The 23,271-nt window shown below is 47.1% G+C and overlaps 1 long non-coding RNA gene across 1 annotated transcript in view; it reads right to left on the bottom strand.

Annotated features, from left to right (window-relative positions):
• Nucleotides 1–6,245: 6,245 nt before the first annotated feature.
• LOC132657812 (uncharacterized) overlaps nucleotides 6,246–23,271 on the bottom strand; it is a 34,559-nt gene continuing 17,533 nt past the window's right edge. The window contains exons 2-3 of the long non-coding RNA XR_009596504.1: nucleotides 9,475–9,622; nucleotides 6,246–6,564 (exon numbers count right to left, since the gene is read on the bottom strand). This is a non-coding gene — a long non-coding RNA (uncharacterized LOC132657812). The remainder of the gene's footprint in view (nucleotides 6,565–9,474; nucleotides 9,623–23,271) is intronic.

Below are 23,271 nucleotides of genomic sequence, written 5' to 3'. Positions count from 1 at the left end.
TAAAAGACGCTTGTTCCTTGGAAGAAAAGTTATGACCAACCTAGACCGCATATTCAAGAGCAGAGACATTACTTTGCCTACAAAGGTGCAAACAGTCAAAGCTATGATTTTTCCAGTAGTCATGTACAGATGTGAGAGCTGGACAATAAAAAAAGGCTGAGCACCAAAGAACTGATGCTTTTGAACTGTGGTGTTGGAGAAGACTCTTGAGAGTTCCTTGGACTGCAAGGAGATCCAACCAGTCCATTCTAAAGGAAATCAGTCGTGAATATTCATTGGAAGGACTGATGCTAAAGCTGAAGCTCCAATACTTTGGCCACCTGATTTGAAGAGCTGACTCATTGGAAAAGACCCTGATGCTGGGAAAGACTGAAGGCTAGAGAAGAAGGGGATGACAGAGGATGAGATGGCTGGATGCCATCACTGACTCAATGGACTTGAGTTTGAGCAAACTCTGGGAGATAATGGAGGACAGGGAAGCCTGGTGTTCTGCAGTCCATGGGGTCACAAAGAGTCATATACAACTGAGCGACTGAAGAACAGCCTCACCTAGCCCAGGGGTGGGCTTCTCTGGGCTAGGTATCAACTGGCCTAGCTATCAACAACCTTCTCTGTTGATAGTGCTCTCAGAGGCTCAGTAATTTTTTCACAGTCCTCTGAGGCCAAAAAAAATACCCAAGGATTCTTTTCATGAAGTATTTAGTCTGGTACAAAAATAATCGAGGTCTTGCATTGTTGAATTTTGCTGTTTGGTATTGGAATACATTCTTAAATAAATGTGGTTGCATTATACATCATTTTAATGCATATTGCTTGATTTATTTTTTGCTAATGACATTACTTGCTGTTTATTTTATATTTATTTTAGACTAGGGAAATGATGTTAGACAAAAAGCAAATTCAAGCAATTTTCTTATTTGAGTTCAAAATGGGTCTTAAAGCAACAGAGACAACTCAAAATATCACCAATGCAGTTGGCCCAGGAACTGCTAATGAACATAGAGTGCAGTGGTGGTTCAAGAGGTTTTGCCGAGGTTTCAATATGAGGAGCACAGTGGCTGACCATTGAAAGCTGACAATGATAGTTGAGAGCCATTATTGAAGCTGATTCTCTTACAACTACACGAGAAGTTGCCAAAGAACTCAACATCAACCATTCCATGATCATTCGGCATTTGAAACAAATTGGAAAGGTGAAAAAGCTGACCGAAAATTTTTAAAAATCATCATTCTGAAGTGTCCTCTTCTCTTATGCTATGCAAAAATAACAAACCATTTCTCTATCAGATTGTGACAAGCAATGAAAATGGATTTTATAAGACAACCAGTGACAACCAGCTCAGTGATTGGATGGAGAAGAAGCACCAAGGCACGTCCCAAAGCCAAACTTGCACCAAAAAAAAGGTCAGGGTCATTGTTTGGTGGTCTGATGCCTGTCTGATCCACTACAGCTTTCTGAATCCTAGCAAAATCATTACATCTGAAAAGTATGCTCAGCAAATAGGTGAGATGTACCAAAAACTCTAACACTGGTAGCCAACATTGGTCAACAGAAAGGGCCCAATTCTTCTCCATGATAACACCCAACTGCACATCACATAACCAATGCTTCAAAAGTTGAATTAACTGAACTATGAAGTTTTGCCTCATTTGCCATATTTACCTGACCACTCGCCAACTGACTATCATGTCTTCAGGCATCTTGACAACTTTTTGTGGGAAAATGCTTCCACAACCAGCAGGAGGTAGCAAATGCTTTCTAAGAGTTCGTGGAATCTCGAAGCATGGATTTTTATGCTACAAGAATAAACAAACTTATTTGTCTTTGGCAAAAATGTGTTGATTATAATGGTTCCTATTTTGATTGACAAAGATGTATTTGAGCCTAGTTATAATGATTTAAAATGCATGGTCCAAAATCACAATTACTTTTTCACCAACCTAACAGTTAGGACCAGGAATTCCCTGGCAGTCCAGTGGCTAGGACTCAGCACTCTTACTGCTGGGAGCTGGGGTTCAATCTCTGGTGAATGAACTGAGACCCTACAAGTGCAGACAAGATAAATAAATAAGGTAGGTAGACCCAAACAGTATAATAAGTTTTTATGTCCTAATAAGTTAGTAGCTATTCAAAAAAATAATACAGGGACTTTCCTGGTGGTCCAGTGGCTAAGACTGCGCCCTCCCCTCCACCCACTCCAGTGCAGGGGGCCCAGGTTCCATCCCTGGTCGGGGAACTAGATGCCACGTGCCACAAGGAAGACTGAAGCAAGAAAGAGAGAAGATCCTGCATGCCACAGCTAAGACCAGGGCAGTCAAACAAATACATATTAAAAGAGAAAAGAATGCATACAAATTGGGGAAGAACGATATTTTTGTTTCATCCTTAAATAATGACAACCGCATATTAGCGGCATGTGTGTGGTGTGCCATTGGGGCAGGGCACAGCCTCTCAAAACCTGGAATCTGATTAGACACTGCCACCTTCATTTCCTGTTCTCTGTCAGTTTCCCCACCATGCTTGCTTTTTATCACAGCAACCAATGAAAAGCCAGCTTCACAAAGCGACGCCATCAAAAAGCACGGAGGGAAGTCTCATGATGAAACCGCAAACTATCCTGGGCCAGTCAGTAGTCTGCATGGAGTCCAACAGATGTTGAGGGTTCTCTTAAACACCGAACTTCCCACAGAGCTCTGTGAGTTCCCTGCGGGCCTCCAGACACCCTGGCGCAGCCGGTCTGGACTTTGCTCCTGCTCACCAGCTCCTCTCACAGTGCACGCCCCAGGGTCCACAGTGCTCGAACTACAAGAACCTTGTTTCTTCCCTTGCATGGGCCGGGCGCTTACCCTCAGCACACGTCTCGCCTCCGTGCTGTTTTCTCTGCCTTGAATGCACTTCCTTCCACAGGTTCTGGCAAGGCAGATGCCTTCTCAGTCTTCAGGTCTCAGTTCAAATATCACTGAACAACCCAAAGACTCCTCGGGCCTCCTATTAAATTGCTCTCTGCTATTTATGTGAGCCTCTTTCCTTGGCTTTGTAGCTCTTACCACAGTCTGAGTTTATGCTGTTTATTTATTTAATGGTTCCCTTACTTATTTTCTAGCTTCCCCATCAGCACATGAGCTTTGTGAGGGTTTTATTCATTACTGTTTTCCCAGAACAATGCTTAACAATAAGCAGAAAAATAGTGAGTGTTAGTCACTCAGTAATGTCCAACTCTTGTGTGACCCCATGGACTGTAGCCTGCCAGGCTCCTCTGTCCATGGAATTCTCCAGGAAAGAATACTGGAGTGGTTTGCCATTTCCTTCTCCATGGGATCTTCCCAACCCAGGAATCAAATCTGGGTCTCCTGCATTGCAGGCAGATTCTTTACCATCTGAGCTACCAGGGAATCCCAACAAAAAGCAGACAATCAGTACCTGTTTACTGAATGAATGAAACCACCTCACCCCGCTGGGAGAGATAAAGGCATGAAGAATGAGCTTTACCTGTGCTGTCTCTTTCGATCTTCATAAGAGCTATTTAAAAATAAATATGATGAACCCCACTTTATAGATGATAAAATCAAGATCAGAGAAGCTAAGTGTTTGAGGCTGCACAGCTAATGTGTCAGAGCTAAGACTCAAATTGAGGGTCAGCTGACTCCAGGGCTGCTTTTCCTAAAATCACATGCCTCCATGGACTTCCCCTTATCTGCCCAGAAGAGCTAAGGCCAGCAGAAATCAGGAAAAGGAATCTGGGGGGTTATCGCTAGAGTCCTTAGAAGACAAACCAGCTCAGGTTGGAGTTTGCCAGCCCCTGTCTCCAGTAGAGACCGCCACGGGTGTCTCTCCCTGGGAAGGTCCTGCCTCCCCAGTCCTCCTGCCAATGCTGCGCTCAGGGACACCCAGGCAGCCTTCTCTCTGCCTGGCCCATGTTCTGTTGTCAACTCAACCACTCGTGTAACTGGTGGCTGCCTCTAACTACCAGGTTCCTGTTGATCACCCTGACAGTCCAGGGGCCAACACACACTCTGCAGTTGAGGATTTGATGGGCACCAACTGTGCACTCTGCACCGCACTGGGCGCTCTGGGAGCCCGCCCGCCTTTCAGACAGTCCCTGAGTGAAGCAAGGTCTACCAGGACACACTCATCTGCAACTCCTTGTGGGCGTTTTAGGTTGTGCTCTTCCCCTCACCAAGGAACTGTGAGGGCACTCACAGGTCAGACACTGGGTGGCTGGACATTGAGTTTGACACTCTCATACATAGGAGATTAAAATCTGGTCTGTAAAAGCAAGAGACCTGTGCTTTGTCATTCTCTCTTCCTCACATGCCTCGCTGTCAACATGTTCCTGTTAGACAGGGGGGTTCACGCAGGACGGCAATTCACCCTTCCTCTCCTCTCCTTTACACTCCCCTTTGCCTGGCCTAGCCAGCTCCTGCTTCTTTTTTCAGGCTCAGTCCCCTTGGTCCCTCTCAAGCCCCCACTAGGCCAGGTACCTCTCCTCTGTGCTCAAAAGCAAGCCACGTGTGAGTGGAGCCTGGTCCTGACCATGTGCGTCAACGCGCTCAGGCACTAAGTGGTGTCCATCTCTGCAACCCCATGGACTGTAGCCTGCCAGGCTCCTCTGTCCATGGGATTTTCCAGGCAAGAACACTAGAGTGGGTTGCCATTTCCTCCTCCAGGGGATCTTCCCGACCCAGGGGCTAAACCTGCACCTCCTGTGTCTCCTGCACCAGCAAGCAGGCTCTTTACCACTGAGCCACCTGGGAAGCCCCAGAATGGGGTCCTTTCGCTGCATTGTAATTACCCATGTGCAGGTCTAGCTCCCCCATCAAATTGAACACTTATTCACTGTTGCATCTCTAACCCTTAGCACCATGCCTGGCACAGAGTAGGAGTTTAGGAGTAAATATTTGTGATGAATGAGTTACTGAATTCCCAGATGTTCTGACCCTTGGTCGGGAAGATCTGATCACCCCAGTTCTAGTCTCTTTGCTGTCAGCATTTGTAGGATCTTAGTAAAGACCCCAGAGGTCATCCAGCCCAGCACACAAGCACCTGCACCCTGAGGTCCCTGCACTGGAAGGGCAGCCCTCGAAAACTACAAACGGCAAGGGAATGGCACCCTGGGAAAGGCTTGGCCACAGGCTCCTGTCAGTTCTTAAGGCTCTAAGCCTGCATCCCTGACTGTTGATGACCAACTCTGTAATCTTCTACCCTGGGGTCAGGGAGGAGCAGGGACCCCCGCCATGCAGAAGGTCACTGTGATCGGTCTCTCTTGGGCTTGGGGCATTACCTCCACCCACAGCAGCCATCCCTGACAGCAAAAACAGCCGGCCAGAAAAACCGTCAGAAAAGCAATTAACACAAGACTGGGCAAAATGAAAGCAGAGGGCTTCTCTGGTGCTCTCTTCCCAATGCTAGAGAGATGCCTTCAATTCCTGCACTCTGCCTTGGAGCAACTAAGCCCAAGCAACACAACTATTGAGACTGTGCTCTAGCGCCCGGGAGGCCTCAAGTACCCAGCCCAGATGCCCTAGGGCCCGTGCTCCACATCAAGAGAAGCCCCTGCAAAGAGAAGCCTGAGCCGGGCAAATCAAGAGTGCCCCCCCCCCCCCCCCCCCCCCCCCCCCCCCCCCCCCCCCCCCACCACTACAGAAGAGCTCTGGCAAGAAAGCCCAGCACCGCCAAAAATAAATAAATTATCTTATTGTTTTTTAAAAAAGAGAGAGAAAGCAGAAACCTGTAAGAACAAGGGAGATGACTCCTAACAGCAAAGTTTGCAATGGCCTGCCTGGAAGCCAGCACCTGGATCGGCCCCGCGGCTACGTTTCTGACCCGCAGACCCCCGCTCCCCATTTCATCTTGAGCCGGCCTGGTGTGCGAGCCCGGCAGGCCCGCCTGAGGCCAGTGATGGGAGAAAACACCACCGCTCAGGAGAACCGCAGGCTGTCTCCCCGCTGCCCGTGGAGAAACAGCGGCTTCCCTGCCTCAGGACTCGAAGAGGCAGGAAAAGAAACATTTAGGAAACACGAGGTGACCAGCTGTCTGCTGACCGGGCATGCTCGTGGGGAGAAATGAGAGACAGAGCGGGAGAGAGGAGGAAACAGACACAGACTGGAAAGCAGAAGCCAAGAACTTAAACGAGAATGTTTTAAAGGGATGAGTTTTCAGGATCAGTGAGATTCCCGGGAGCAGGATCTCTCCTCCTGAGAGCTGGGAGTGGAACATGAAAGCATAACCAGAATGTTCCGGGCCTCATCCCTGGAAGCTGCAAAGCCAGAGCACATTCCCTTTCAGTTCCCATCCTGGGATCCCCTGAGGCAGAGGTTCCACGCCCCCAGCAACCCACCTGTCAGTGCGTTCACGACTCCGCCTCGGAGTTCGCCGCCTCCAGGGCGCCCCGGGAGCTCGGGAGCTCGTGGATCTGCGGGAACAGCAGGCCTCCACCGGGGCACCACTCCGCGGGCTTCTCGGGAAAGGGCCTGGCTCAGAACCCTGCTTCCCAGCCCTTACCCTGGGGTCCACCTCACAGCGCGCCACAGACCAGCTACGTTTATCACGAATCTCGCAGAAGCCTGGGAGTACAGCAGGACATATGTAGGTGCCTTATCCACCTGCCTCCCATCTCCCAACTTCACAGGGCCAGTGTATTCACCTCCCATCCACCAGCAGAAACATGCCAGGCACCTCCACTCTGGAGTCTGAGTCCAAGAGATGCTGCCTTACCCCAATCTAAGGCCTCCTCCTGAAACCACTCTGTGCCCTGGACAGTCCCCTTTCACACCCCATTCCTTCCAGGGCACACCACTGCCCCCACCCGGTAATCCAGATAGGCTGGGGCAAGGCCAGTCAGACCACAGTACATTTCCCAACACATGGCTGATTCTTAAAATAACCTCAGATTTGAGGGAGGGTGTTTCAAAAGCTCAGCTCAGCTTCTTCATAGTCTTCTGAAAGTTAAAGTTCAGATCCCCCCAAAGTTCCCTCCCCCATGTATATACCAGTGAATTTCCTCCTCAAAACTATCTATTGAAAATTTGCAAATCACTAGGGAAATGCAAATCAAAACCATGACGACTTATCACTTCACACCTATTAGAATGACTATTAGCAAAAAGACAGGAAACATGTGCTATAAGGATGCGGCGAAAAGGGAAACTGGTGTACTGTTGGGGGGAATGTAAATTGGTGCAGTCATTACGGAAAACAGTATGGAGGTTCTGTTCAAACTAAAAGATGCTTGCTCCTTGGAAGAAAAGCTATGGCAAATCTAGACAGCATATTAAAAAGCAGAGACATTACTTTGCCAACAAAGGGCCAAATAGTCAAAGCTATGGTTTTTCCAGGAGTCATGTATGGATGTGAGAGTTGGATCATAAAGAAAATGGAGCACCAAAGAATTGATGCTTTTAAACTGTGGTGTTGGAGAAGACTCTTGAGAGTCCCTTGGACTTCAAGGAAATCCAACCAGTCAATCCTAAAGAAGATCAGTCCTGAATGTTCATTGGAAGGACAGATGCTGAAGCTGAAACTCCAATACTTTGGCCAAAGGACCCTGATGCTGGGAAAGATTGAAAGCAGGAGGAGAAGGGGACAATAGAGGATGAGATGGTTGGATGGCATCACCGACTGAATGGGCATGAGTTTGAGCAAGCTCTGGGAGTTGGTGATGGACAGGGAAGCCTGGCATGATGCAGTCCATGGGGTCACAAATAGTCCGACACGACTGAGCGACTGAACTAAACTGAACTGATAGAGGTTCTAAAGCTACTGTATGATCCAGCAATCCCACTTTTGGAGATACATACAGAGAAAACAAAACCACTACCTCAGAAAGACATCTGTGCCTCTATGTTCATTGCAGCATTATTTATAATATCTAAGATATGGAAATAAACTGTGTCCATTGACAGATAAGGAAAATTTGTTTATATATATATATAATGGAATATATATATATATATAATGGAATATTATTCAGCCATAAAAGAAGTAACTCCTGCAATTGGTGACAATATGGATGAAATTTGAGGACATTATGTTGCGTGAAATAGTCACATGTTGTTCTTTATTTGCTTCAGTCGAGTCAGACTCTTTGTGACCGCATGAACTATAGCCCACCAGGCTCCTCTGTTCATGAAACTCTCCAGGCAAGAATACTGGGATGGGTTGCCATTTTCTACTCCAGGGGATCTTCCCAACCCAGGGATCAAACCCACATCTCCTTCATTAGCAGGTGGATTCTTTACCACTGAGCCACCAGGCAAGCTGAAATAAGTCACATCAGTTCAGTTCAGTCATTCAGCGGTGTCTGACTCTTTGCGACCCCTTGGACTGCAGCACGCCCGGATTCCCTGTCCATCACCAACTCCCGGAGCTTGCTCAAACTCCTGTCCATCGAGTCAGTGATGCCATCCAACCATCTCATCTTCTGCCACCCCCTTCTCCTCCTGCCTTCAATCTTTCCCAGCATCAGGGTATTTTCCAGTGAGTCATTTCTTCACATCAGGTGGCCAAATGATGGTTGCCTGAACCTATGGGAGGAGGGAGCTGGAATGGGTGAAGATGGCCAAAAGGTAGAAACTTCCAAACTTCCAGGTGTAAGATAAATAAATGCAGGAGATGTATTGTAAAAAGGAAGAAAGTGTGTCCATGTCCATCCCAAACTCCCTAACTATCCCTTCCCCTCCTCCTTCCCCCTGGCAACCATAAGTTTGTTCTCTATGCCTGTAAGTCTCCTTCTGTTTTGTAAGCTCATTTGTCTCATTTCTTTTTAGATTCCACATACCAGGGATGTCATACGATACTTCCCCTTCTCTGTCAACTTACTTCACTCAGTATGACAGTCTCTAGGTCTATCCATGTTGCTGCAAATGGCACTATATCATTCCTTTTAATGGTTGAGTAATAATCCATTGTATACATACGTACCACCTTCTTTATCCATTCCTCCGCCTATGGACGTTTAGGTTGCTTCCATGTCTTGGCTATTGGGAACAGTGCTGCAGTGAATACTGGACATGTACACGCTGCTATGTTTAAAATGCGTAACCAGCAAGGACCTTAGCACACGGAACTCTGTTCAGTGTTATGTGGCAGGCTGGATGGGAGTGGAGTTTGGGGGAGAATGGATACATGTACATCCATCAGTATATGTATGGCTGAGTCCCTTTGCTGCTCACCTGAAACTGTCACAACACTGTTAATCAGCTATACCCCAATACAAAATACGTTTTAAAAAAAAGAAGGGAAGAAGGGAGACTAGAAAGCATAAAACAACACATGTTGCCCACCATCCAGTTCTACCTACAATACACCTGGAAAGGAATTCAGGGCAAAGATCAGGAATGAGGTATTCTGCGCCCTGAGAAAACAAGCAGAACAGGCCCTCAGATAGTGAGACAGTTTCAGGAGAAAATTTCATGAATCCAGATTCTTGTATCTTCCCACACTTAGGAAAACACTAAAATTAGTTACTGAGATACCTGTGTCTGGTAACTAACAGCAAACTTCCACCAAGATGTGTGCTTGACGGCATGTAACCCTTCTCCAAAATCACCTATCTGCTGATCTTCTCACTCCCATCCTGTCTGGAGCAGCTCCTCAGAGCTATCTGAGAGTCTGTCTCCCCATCTGCAAAAGTGAAAAAGTGAAATGAAAGTGTTAGTTGTGTCCGACTCTTTGCGGCCCCATGGACTGTAGCTCGCCAGGCTCCTCTGCCCATGGCATTCTCCAGGCCAGAATACTGGAGTGAGTTGCCATTCCCTCCTCCAGGGGATCTTCCCCACCCAGGGATCGAACCTGGGTCTCCGACATTGCAGGTAGTTTCCTTGCTGTCTGATCCACCAGGGAAGCCCCATCTCCTCAGCCCTAAGCCTCAGTAAGTTCCTACATAAACTTGAAGCTCATTGTGCATTTTTATTTCAGTCAACAAAAGGAAGGGAGAGAGAGAGAGGGTGAGACAGGGAGAGAGGGAGGGAGGGAAAGAGGAAGACAAAGAAAGAAAGAAGATAAGGTTACTTTGTGCTCTTTGGCTTCATCAGATGGGAGTCCACATGGTCTGGCTTTGCAAAGTCCTCTCTAGTCCCCCTGCAGCCACTCTGCTGCATTCAAACCTTCCCTTCTCCCACCCACTTCCATCCACTTCCACGCCTTAGTACATCTTCTGCCTGGCATATTCTTCTTTGCAGTTCTTACTCATCCTCAAAACTCAGTCCAAACACTGCTGCCTCTAGGGAATGTTCTTAGACTTAACACATCCAACCGAGTTTCCCCTGCTCTGTGCTTCCTCTCACGTGCCTGCCCCACTCATAGAAAGTGCCAAAAATGCTTCTTGAATGGAAGAGTGATTGAAGGAAGGTGCCAGGAATAAATTCCCTTGAGGGCCACTGTGGAGACACTCATTGGGCACTAAAATCTTTCTCCTTTTATTAGAGGACCAGAACTGTAGTTGGACACTGGCTACCGCAAAGGAATACTTTACCCAATGCCCCTTGCTTCCAGGGGACTAAATGCTCACCATCGGAAAAATGAGCAAAAGTGATGTGTGTCACTTAAAATACATCCACATGCAGACTTCCCTGGCAGTCCACTGGCTGAGACTCCAAGCTTCCAACTCAGGGGACACGGGTTCAATCCCTGGTCAGGAAACTGGGGGATTCCACATGCCGCATGGTGTGGTCAAAAAAAAAGACACATTCCACATGCTTCTTTCTGGAACCCAGAAGTGCCTGCAAACCAGCTTAGGCAGCAGTCCCAATGCTCTGGGGATGGTGCCGGCTTCCTGACCGCCCTTGTGGAATAAACGCACTCATCTGTTCACCGTAGACTGTTGGATGACAGAGAAATAAACTACGATGTTCTTTAAGCCACTGTATTCTTGGGGGTTTTTCTTACAATGGCTTTTCGTTTCATCCTAACCAATGACAGCAGGCTGTTTCCTGTCATGAGTCTCACCTGATTCCAGCTCACGACAGTGATCATGCCCTCTAAGGATCAATTTCGTATGATGAGATGGTTAAGAGCAGGTACTGGGCACAACTAAATGCCTCCCCTGCACTACCAACGGCCTGTCTCTTCTAACAGGTGACCCATCCCTTCCCTGTCCCTTCCCAGCACGCAGAGGATCCAGGAGGAACCAGCACACACTCAGTAGCAACACTCCCCGGTGGGTGGTCTTGATCAAGTCACTGGCCCCTGGGCTCCTTTTCTGACCTACTCTGTGTTAAAGGGCTGGACTAGATCAGCTCTCCTTAGCTTTGGCTTGCCGTAAAATCACTCAGGGAGCTTTAGAGAACTGAGACGCTGAGTCGATGCCAGACCAGTTAAAACCACCTATCGGTGGGTAGAGAACCTCCAACTTGGAACTAAATCCGGTTTTCAGGTTGACTTTGTCATACCCTGGAAGCATATCATTTGGCTCACAGTCCAGTCCAGCACAGCCTCCAGTGGGGATTTGGGTCTTAACAGCCCAACACCTGGGATGTGAGTGGTACATAGTAAGTAAATGCTTATTTTTCTTTCTGAGAGGTTGCTGTAATCTTGGATAAAATTCTATATTTCCTGCAGTTAATTTCAGAATATGTGAATGAAACTTTCTAAGGAGGGGATAAAACTAAATTCAGTTGCTTATTCCTATGGTGGGGCAGGGTGTGGGGGGGTACAGGTGGAGGGCTTCCCAGATGGCGCTAGTGGTAAAGAACCTGCCTGCCAATGCAGGAGACGCAAGAGACTTGCATTGGATCCCTGGGTCGAGAAGATCCCCTGGAGGAGGGCACGGCAACCCACTCCAGTATTCTTGTCTGGGGAATGCCCTGGACAGAGGAGCCTGCCGGGCTACAGTCCATAGAGTCCATAGCCCAAAGAGTCCGACACAAGCCCAGAGCCCAGAGACGACTTAGCACACACTCCTATGGGCTCTCCACGAGATTAGTGCAGCAGAAGGGGCGTGAGCTGTGGCCTGAGTTTGAATTCCAGCTCTACCCCTGCCTCATCGTGAGGCTTGAGCGAGTGACACTGGCCCCACCTCTAACCACCATGCCGCTTCAGTTACAAAGTGAAGAGCATCTCTTGGAGCGATGAAAATACACGGCTTGTAGCAGCCCTGGTGGAACCCCTCAGCCCCATTTCCTTAGCTGTAAAATGAGGCTCATCATAGATACGACAGATTTGATGCAAAAATATGAACAATGTAAGTGAAACAGCACAGCACCTAGCATGTAGAAAATGTTCAGTAACTGCTTATCTTCTCCCACTCCCGCCCCCCAATATTTTCTGTATGCAAATCTCTGCACTTGTGTCCGCTGAACGGGCAGGACCCCTGTTGCATCGCCACGTGAGATCCTTGTGAGGACGCTGTAGAGGCCCGGCTGGCTGAGATGCATGTGGTACTCAGTGTGGGCCCGGCAGGCAGCGCAGACAGCGGGGTCAGTGCCGGACACACAGCTTCTTGTTACCAAATGCAGCAGGTCCACTGCTTGCCACTTACAAAGTCAGCAAATGTTGAAATCCACGAAATGTTGGTAGCAAAGGAAAGGTGACTGTAAGCAGAATGCCAGCAATCTGGGGAGACAGCAGACTTAGCGTCCCCCCCAAAACCACCTCCAAAGACTCTGCTTAAATCCTGAGAGCTCCTTGCACCCTGTGGTCCTCATAGGTTTGTTTGGTCTCTACAGCAGTTTTCTGGAGGATGTCAGTGAAGGACCTTGAGGAAGAAGTACCTTTTTTGAAATGCAAACAAACTTGCTCTATCAGTTAGCAGCTGACTGCCAGCCCCACTGCCTGTCTCCTCTGCCCCAGTGTGACATTGTCCCTCATCAGCCAAATTAATCAACCCGCCCACCAGGAAAGTCCTGGTTATTTCCACCTTAGGATCACACAAGCTTTGTGCTCCTCAACACTGACCACGCAGAGAGGGCGGGAAACACAACAGGACAGATGAAGTAGATGAATCCCACCAAAATGGGACAAGCTTCCCGATGGGAGAGCCCTACGGTATGTCATGCCCACATGCCCTTCTGGAAGAAACTGCCTGGCCTTGGGCCCCTCTGCAAAGACATTCTCAGGTGCTTCTGTTTTGTATCACACCCTCCCCTGCCCAAGTGATTGCAACGGGAAGCAGATCCCCAAACGGCCGATTCACTGGCTGGCCGGAGATTTTTGATGTATCCCTTTTTAGTACCCCCTAAAAAGGTGGTGGCATCAATTAGACTTCTGTCTCAAGAAACAGAACTAGAAAATGCCAATGAAATCAGTCAGTTGGTAGTAAGCGCTGAGGCTGGAATCTCACAAAGTGGAGGGAAGGAGAGATGCCAGAGGGACCACAACGAAATCGGAGTAAACCAAAATGATGAATAAGCAGAAGCTAGGATGTAGAGAAAAGGCAAGGGCGAATTCGAGCAAGCAGAAAATGGAGAGGAGACAAGTTTCACCTTATCGGGGAGAAATAGACAGGGCAAAATCCCAGGAAATCCTGCCCTGGTATGACCTTAGGTCCAAAAGGCAGGCTCTGTAGACATCTCTTCTCCTCTGATGCTCCTCTGTCCTTTTAACATCTTCTCCAACTTCCCTCCAACTGGTATAAAGGAGTCTGTTTACTGCAACTAAAGGGACTCAACTAAACCACTTAGCAAGTAGAGACCAACAGAGAAAATCAAGGGAGCCAATTAATAAGGAAGCCACATAAAAGAGAAACTGCTGTTCTGGAGTTTCTGGGGATAATATCCATTTTAGCATATGTATGAAAGTAGTGTCAATCACTCAGTCATGTCTAACTGTCTGCAACCCCATGGACTGTGGCCTTCCAGGCTCCTCTGTCCATGGGATTCTCCAGGCAAGAATACTGGAGTGGGTGGCCATTCCCTTCTCCAGAGGATCTTCTCAACCCTCAGGGATCAAATCCAGGTCTCCTGCATTGCAGGCAGATTCTTTACTGTCTGGGCCACCAAGGAATATAACAATTTGCAAATTTTGGCTTCAGGAAATCATGAAAAACCTGGAAATTGAAGCTAAGTTCACTCTCTCTCTCTGTTTGTCCCTCCCACATCCCTTCCCTCCCTCCCTCCCTCCCTCACTCTTTCTTTCCCTCTCTCTCCCTCTCTGTCTCTGTCTCTCTCTCTCTCTCTCTCACCAGTCACCAATGCAAAATCAGTTCATTTTAGTCAGAAAGTCAGATGGGGTCTTTGCAGTCTACAGCTTTCCCACCCACAGCTCAGTGGATCTTCTTAACCTTCTAAGGGAATCTTCGCGGACCAAACAGCAAAGAAAGCATCATGAGATACACCTTGGTAGCCACTAGAGGGAGATGTTTCCTTGTGAAACATACCTTTCAATTCAGTTCAGTTCAGTCGCTCAGTCATGTCCAACCGACTCTTTGCGACCCCATGGACTGCAGCACGCCAGGCCTCCCTGTCCATCACCAACTCCCAGAGTTTACTCAAACTCATGTCCATTGAGTCGGTGATGCCATCCAACCATCTCATCCTCTGTCATCCCTTCCTCCTCCTGGCTTCAATCTTTCCCAGCATCAGGGTCTTTTCAAATGAGTCAGTTCTTCACATCAGGTGGCCAAAGTATTGTGGTTTCAGCTTCAGCATCAGTCCTTCCAATGAATATTCAGGACTGATCTCCTTTAGGATGGACTGGTTGGATCTCCTTGGAGTCCAAGGGACTCTCAAGAGTCTTCTCCAACACCACAGTTCAAAAGCATCAATTCTCGGCTTTCTTTATAGTCCAGCTCTCACATCCATACATGGCTACTGGAAAAACCATATCTTAGCTAGCTGCCTACCAGGGACCATGCTTGTATGTGTGCTAAGTCACTTCAGTCATGTCTCCTTGGGACCCCATGAACTGTAGCCCACCAGGCTCCTCTGTCCATGGGACTCTTCAGGCAAGAACACTGGAGTGGGTTGCCATTTCCGCCTCCAGGGGCTCTTTCCCAACCCAGGGATCGAACCTGTGTCTCTTACATCTCCTGCATTGGCAGGTGGGTTCTTTACCACCAGTGCCACCGAGCTGAGACCAGATGTGAGGAAACCCATTCCCCATCTTCCTCTTTAAGAGATGTCAGTAGGCACCACCTTCTCAGGAGCTAAATGGTCTGTCTCTCCTCCTTGGTCAGGACAAGCCCCTGTTTTACAAAGTCTGTGTGATAATCCCGAGTTCCTGAAGAGTGAAAAAAAACATGCTGGGCACAGCAGAGGAGGTTGAATGAGGGAGCCAGGGAAAGAAAAGTCTACTGCTGCGCCCAGATAGCTGAGGGGAGATGGGAAGGGGCTCACCTACTCAGTGCTGCAGATGAAACTTCTGGCCGAGAGCTACAGGAGAAACTTTGATGCTCGATACCAGAAGGGCTCCCTCCCTGAAGACAAAGCGGTGCAAATGCAGGTGGTTCTGGACAGGGAGCTAACCCAGCTGACCTTGCCTGTCTCTAGAGGCAGTGTAGAGGGGACACCTGTACTGTGCAGAGGGTTGGTCTCATGGCCTCTGAGTACACAGGAAGGAAAAAATGACTTGAGTGCCCCCTGCACCCCCCTGCCCTCTGAGTGGCTATCTGCCGGTCTTATCACCACATGCCGTCAGTGGGCATGGCTGCTTGGGGAGAAGCCATCCCACTGAGGTTTTCAGAGCCATTCCTTAGAGCATGGCCACCGTGGACTAAAAGACTACCTACTGGGTCAGGATAGCACACTGAGTCCAGCTAATCTGCACCGTGCTGCCACAGACACATTGCAAAATATAAAAAGGGAAAACCCAAAAGACCTAGTTGGACTGAAAAAAGTAATACTAAATCTCTTCGGGTGAGAAGTGAACACAGCTGAAGCTCTCGGCTCCTGGGTTTTAGGTCTGGAAGCAGGCAGCATCAGGGGGCTCAACTCTAACAGCAACTGCAAAAGGACTAACAGTGCTCCATTGCTTAGAGTCAACTTGGGGTGGGGTCACCCGTAATCCAGAAAGGAAGCTGAAAACCCTGCGGCCCAGTGCAGCCCAGGGTGACAGCTTCCTAGGAAGCTGTGGGCCCAGCGAGCTGGAGGACTAAGCCTTTCTTCTGGGAACCGAGTTAAAAGAGCCTACTGTGCCATCTCACCTTAACCACCAGCCAGCAGCATAAGGCCTGTTCCCAGATCAGAGCTTCAAGGGGCAGTGAGGAACCAACTGCAACAGCTTGAAACAGGTAGGGCTGGACACGTAGGAAGAAAAAGAGAAAAAAGAAAATCCCAAAGCTTCCAATTCCAAATGAGCCTGCATATCAAAAACTATGACACACAAGTAGAAATTCAATGCTAAGAATAAGAGGCAAACACATCAGTAATCCACACGTGACCCCATCCGAATGAAGTCAGTTTTAGGGAGCAGCATAATAGACTTATGGAAGTATGTTGAGGAAAGTTGAGAGATAAATGAAGCTGTAATGTCCACCTGGCAAATAAAAGCAAGGACCAAGGAGCCCAGGCCCTGGCTGTTAGGGCCACACCACTGGGGGAACCACAGAGAGGAGCAGGTCTCGAGTCTTTTGCTCTTAGGGCAGCTCAGGGAAGTCCAGCACAGAAGTCCAGACTGTGGGAGAGGGGCCCTGACTCTCAGACTGACAACACTAGATCTGAGGACTAGAGAAGCCTGCGTGGCAAATAGAAGGGGAAAGGGGAAGCAGTCCCAGATTTTATTTTCTCAGGCTCCAAAATCGCTGCAAATGGTGACGGCAGCTATGAAGTCCAAAGACGCTGGCTCCTGGGAAGAAAAGCTATGACAAACCTAGACAGCATATTAAAAAGCAGAGACATAACTTAGCAGACAAAGGTCCATATAGTCAAAGCTATGTTTTTTCCCGTAATCATGTATGGATGTCAGAGTTGGACCATAAAGAAGGCTGAACGCTGAAGAATTGTTGCTTTCAAATTGTGGTGCTAGAAAAGACTCTTGAGAGTCCCTTGAACTGCAAGGAGATCAAACTAGTCAATCCTAAAGGAGATCAACCCTGAATATTCATTGAAGAACTGATCCTGAAGCTGAAGCTCCAATACTTTGGCCACCTGATGCAAACAGTCGACTCATTAGAAAAGAACCTGATGCTCGGAAAGATTGAAGACAAAAGGAGAAGGGGGCGGCAGAGGATGAGATGGTTAGATGGCATCACTGACTCAGTGAGCATGAATTTGAACAAACTCTGGGAGATAGTGGGGGACAGAGGAGCCTGGTGTGTTGTAATCCATGGGATCACAAAGAGTCAGATGTAACTTAATCGTTGGCTGGGATGTAAGAGCAGTACAATGGGACAGAATCCAGGCTCAGTGTTCCCGGTGGGAAAAAGTACCAATCCAATGCCTTGTGATTGAGACTCGTCCAAGCCTAATGGTTGCAGCTCAATGACTTAGCACCTTAGTGGTGAGGATTCATGGTTGGGGAAGAACCAGCCCCCCTTTCCAAGCATGATGAGGGAGTGGAGGTGGAGGGCTGATACCCAGGAAGCACGTGGGACAGTTCCCCAGGATTCCCACAGGACATCAACTTCATTTCTGGGGAGCCCATCTGTGGGGGATCAGTCCCCACCCCACACCCATCACTGGCATTACAGATCCATGGAAATGGAATGCTTTTGATGTAACTGGTTATCGACATGGGAAAATATTCTATTCTTCAGCTCCCACAGTCTTATCTCCCATAGACACCTTTTTACCTCAATGTCTACTTCAAAGAGAACAAAAAAATTATGAAACCAAAACAATTAGCTATAAATTTTTTTCACCTTGGAAATGAAAAATATACTCATCGAATTTAGAACTCAGGAGTCACAAGAATCTCTGCACTAGTCACAGTCAGAGCGAGAATTAGTATTTGAAAGAAGGCACCTTAGAATCTGACTTTCTACTTTTGCATTCCAGTCCACTATAATGAAAAGGACATCTTTTTTGGGTATTAGTTCTAAAAGGTCTTGTAGGTCTTCATAGAACCGTTCAACTTCAGCTTCTTCAGTGTTACTGGTAGGGGCATAGACTTGGATTACTGTGATATTGAATGGTTTGCCTTGGAAATAAACAGAGATCATTCTGTCATTTTTGAGATTGCATCCAAGTACTGCATTTCAGACTCTTTTGTTGACCATGATGGCTACTCCATTTCCTCTAAGGGATTCCTGCCCACAGTAGTAGATATAATGGTCATCTGAGTTAAATTCACCCATTCCAGTCCATTTTAGTTCACTGATTCCTAGAATGTCGACGTTCACTCTTGCCATCTCCTGTTTCACTACTTCCAATTTGCCTTGATTCATGGACCTGACATTCCAGGTTCCTATGCAATATTTCTCTTTACAGCATCAGACCTTGCTTCTATCACCAGTCACATCCACAGCTGGGTATTGTTTTTGCTTTGGCTCCATCCCTTCATTCTTTCTGGAGTTATTTCTCCACTGATCTCCAGTAGCATATTGGGCACTTCCCAACCTGGGGAGTTCCTCTTTCAGTATCCTATCATTTTGCCTTTTCATATTGTTCATGGGGTTCTCAAGGCAAGAATACTGAAGTGATTTGCCATTCCCTTCTCCAGTGGACCACATACTGTCAGACCTCTCCACCATGACCCGTCCATCTTGGGTGGCCCCACACAGCATGGCTTAGTTTCACTGAGTTAGACAAGGCTGTGGTCCTTGTGATTAGATTGCCTAGTTTTCTGTGATTATGGTTTGTGTCTCTGCCCTCTGATGCCTCTCGCAACACCTACCGTCTTACTTGGGTTTCTCTTACCTTGGACGTGGGGTATCTCTTCAGGGCTGCTCCAACAAAGCACAGCCGCTGCACCTTACCTTGGAGGAGGGGTATCTCCTCACAGCCACCCCTCCTGATCTTGAACGTAGAGTAGCTCCTCTCAGCCCTCCTCGCCCGCATAGGAAGTCAAGAAACACCTGGGCTAACAGGCAAATTTGGCCTTGGAATGCGTAATGAAGCAGGGCAAAGGCTAATAGAGTTTTGCTAAGAGGACACACTGGTCATACCAAACACCCTCTTCCAACAACACAAGAGAAGACTCTACACATGGACATCACCAGATGGTCAACACCGAAATCAGATTGATTATATTCTTTGCGGCCAAAGATGGAGAAGCTCTCTACAGTCAGGAAAAACAAGACTGGGAGCTGACTGTGGCTCAGATCATGAGCTCCTTATAGCCAAATTCAGACTTAAATTGAAGAAAATAGGGAAAACCACTAGACCATTCAGGTATGACTTAAATTAAATCCCTTATGATTATACAGTGGATGTAAGAAATAGATTTAAGGGACTAGATCTGATAGAGTGCTTGATGAACTATGGATGGAGGTTCGTGACATTGTACAGGAGACAGGGATCAGGACCATCCCCATGGAAAAGAAATGCAAAAAAGCAAATGGCTGTCTGGGGAGGCCTTACAAATAGCTGTGAAAAGAAGAGAGGTGAAAAGCAAAGGAGAAAAGGAAAGATATAAGCTTCTGAATGCAGAGTTCCAAAGAATAGCAAGAAGAGATAAGAAATCCTTCCTCAATGAACAATGCAAAGAAATAGAGGAAAACAACAGAATGGGAAAGACTAGAGATCTCTTCAAGAAAATTAGAGATACCAAGGGAACATTTCCTGCAAAGATGGGCTCAATAGAGGACAGAAACGGTAGGGACCTAACAGAAGCAGAAGATATTAAGAAGAGGTGGCAGGAATACACAGAAGAACTGTACAAAAAAGATCTTCAAGACCCAGATAATCACGATGGTGTGATTACTCACCTAGAGCCAGACATCCTGGAATGTGAAGTCAAGTGGGCCTTAGAAAGCATCACTATGAACAAAGCTAGTGGAGGTGAAGGAATTCCAGTTGAGCTATTTCAAATCCTGAAAGATGATGCTGTGAAAGTGCTGCACTCAATATGTCAGCAAATTTGGAAAACTCAGCAGTGGCCACAGGACTGGAAAAGGTCGGTTTTCTTTCCAATCCCAAAGAAAGGCAATGCCAAAGAATGCTCAAACTACTGCACAATTGCACTCACCGCACATGCTAGTAAAGTAATGCTCAAAATTCTGCAAGCCAGGCTTCAGCAATACATGAACCGTGAACTTCCTGATGTTCAAGCTGGATTTAGAAAAGGCAGAGGAACCAGAAATCAAATTGCCAACATCTGCTGGATCATGGAAAAAGCAAGAGAGTTCCAGAAAAACATCTATTTCTGCTTTATTGACTATGCCAAAGCCTTTGACTGTGTGGATCACAATCAACTGTGGAAAATTCGGAAAGAGATGGGAATACCAGACCACCTCACCTGCCTCTTGAGAAACCTATATGCAGGCCAGGAAGCAACAGTTAGAACTGGACATGGAACAACAGATTGGTGCCAAATAGGAAAAGGAGTGTGTCAAGGTTGTATATTGTCACCCTGCTTATTTAACTTCTATGCAGAGTACATCATGAGAAACACTGGGCTGGAAGAAGCACAAGCTGGAATCAAGATTGCCAGGAGAAATATCAATAACCTCAGATATGCAGATGACACCACCCTTATGGCAGAAAGTGAAGAGGAACTAAAAAGCCTCTTGATGAAAGTGAAAGAGGAGAGTGAAAAAGTTGGCTTAAAGCTCAACATTCAGAAAACGAAGATCATGGCATCTGGTCCCATCACTTCATGGCAAATAGATGGGAAACAGTAGAAACAGTGTCAGACTTTATGTTTGGGGGCTCCAAAATAACTGCAGATGGTGATTGCAGCCCTGAAATTAAAGGACGCTTACTCCTTGGAAGAAGAGTTATGACCAACCTAGATAGCATATTGAAAAGCAGAGATATTACTTTGCCGACTAAGGTCCGTCTAGTCAAGGCTATGGTTTTTCCAGTGGTCGTGTATGGATGTGAGAGTTGGACTGTGATGAAAGCTGAGTGCCGAAGAATTGATGCTTTTGAACTGCGGTGTTGGAGAAGACTCTTGAGAGTCCCTTGGACTGCAAGGAAATCCAACCAGTCCATTCTAAAGATCAGCTCTGGGTGTTCATTGGAAGGACTGATGCTGAGGCTAAACTCCAGTACTTTGGCCACCTCATGCCAAGAGTTGACTCATTGGAAAAGAGCCTGATGCTGGGAGGGATTGAGGCCAGGAGGAGAAGGGGACGACAGAGGATGAGATGGCTGGATGGCAGCACTGACTTGATGGACATGAGTCTGAATGAACTCTGGGAGTTGGTGATGGACAGGGAGGCCTGGTGTCCTGTGATTCATGGGGTTGCAAAGAGTCGGACACGACTAAGTGACTGAACTGGCTGACCTTAGATTCGCCAAGAATGCAGCTGGAGCTCTAAGAGATGAAAGATACACAGATTAGCTAAGATAGCAGAAGGACCAAGAGGATCTAGTAAACATTCAATTAGGAGTTTCAGAAAAAGAGGGTGCAAAGAATAGTGACGAGGTCTTAGCCTTTCTCTCACACCCTACATCCAATCTACCAGCAGGTTCTCTTCACTCCACCTTCAAGATACACCCTGGATTTGAATTCCCACCCTCCCTGTTCCTACTGCCATGCTCTCTTGCTTCTTAACTAATATCTAGCCCCATGACAGCGTTATCTTCATGCAGCGGTCAACGTGGTCATCACAAGACGTAAATCTGACGTCATTCCCTGCTTAAAGCCCTTCAGCAGCTGCCAAAATCTGAAGCCTTTACTGTGACCATCAAGTTCCTTCATGACCTGGCCTGCAGTGAGCGTGCCATTCCAGCCTCTTAACCACGACACTACTCCTGGCCATTGCTCCGACACTGAGGGTGTCTCACCCCAGGGCTTCTGTGTTTGTTTTTCTCTCTTCTAAGCTCAAAGTTCCCTTATCAAAGAGGGCTTCCGTATCTTTCTATCTAAACACCCCACCCCACACTCATCACTGGCGTTACAGATCCGTGGAGATGGAATGCTTTTGATGTAACTGATTAGCTACATGGGGGACACATTCTATTCTTATCTCCTCTAGCCACAAAAATAGATCTCCGGTAAATTAAAGACCCAAAGGTGACGTGTAAATCTTCCCAACGTCAGAAGAAAATATACCTTTTTGATACTTAAAAGAAAGATAACTTTTTACTACTTCATGAAAGGAGAAGGTTCTTTTTAAAAGACTCAAAAAAATAAAAAATAAATAAAAGACTCAAAAAAAAAAAAAACTGCCCATAAAAGACTATAAAAGTGTATGCATGCTCAGTCACACAGTCATCTCCCACTCTTTGCGACTCCATGGATTCTAGCCCGCCAGGCTCCTCTGTCCATGGGATTCTCCAGGCAAGAATACTAGAGTGGGTTACCATTTCCTCCTTTAGGGGATCTTCCCAACCTGGGATTGAACCCATATCTCCTACACCTCCTGCATTGCAGGCAGATTCTTTACCGCTGAGCCACCAGGGAAGCCCCATAAATGTGACTATGTTAAAATGAAAAATGCATGCTTAACAAAACACACCACAAAGAAAGGTAAATGACAAGCCTATATTTTGAGGAGCAATATAATACATATAACCAAAAATGTTCAGTCCCCAGTATTGTAAAGAACTCCTACAAACCAATAAGAAAATGGCAAGCAACCAAACAAAGAAATGAGCAAAGAGAAAGTCAAAAGGGCCACTCTATAACTGTTCTATAAAGGAAATATTCCTTCAAACAATGAGATACTGCTTCATACCAAATTTGCAAAACATTAAAGTATGAGGATTCCAAATATTAGCAAGGCTGCGGAGCACCTCCCATCACCACTGACAGTGGGACGTTTAACCCGGAGACCTGAAACAAAATCAAGAAGGAGCCTTCAATGCAAGGAATTGAGGGAAAGACTTCTAGGTGGAAGCTTGTGAAAGGCCTTGAGCTGAGAAAAGTCTTAGAGGAACAGAGAAGAGGACCCTGCAGCCGAAGCACAGCCATGGGAAGAAGAGGGAGACAGATGATGTCACAGGTGCAGGACATAAAGTAAAACGTGACGCAGGCCGGCCTGTGAGAGCAGCCTGCGCTGAGATGCTTGGTAACATGCCCATCTGAGCAGGCTTCCTTCCCGCCTCCTGGGTCTCCATCCAGAGCACCAGGTACCTCCAGGTTCTATGGGACCTAAAGCTCATGCCCTGCTGAAGGCTGACTCTAAGAAGAAGGTTATACAGGGACTTCCCTGGTGGTCCAGCAGCTGAGACACCATGCTCCCAATGCAGAGGGCTCAGGTTCGATCCTTGGTCCGGGAACTACATCTTGCATCAACTAAATCCCAACGCAGGCAAATAAATAATTTCAAAAAGAGGAAGGTCACAAAA

The sequence above is a fragment of the Ovis aries genome, chromosome 15 (genome assembly GCF_016772045.2).
Source record: "Ovis aries strain OAR_USU_Benz2616 breed Rambouillet chromosome 15, ARS-UI_Ramb_v3.0, whole genome shotgun sequence".
Taxonomy (NCBI): Eukaryota; Metazoa; Chordata; class Mammalia; order Artiodactyla; family Bovidae; genus Ovis; species Ovis aries.
This window is presented reverse-complemented; position numbering and strand designations above follow the sequence as displayed.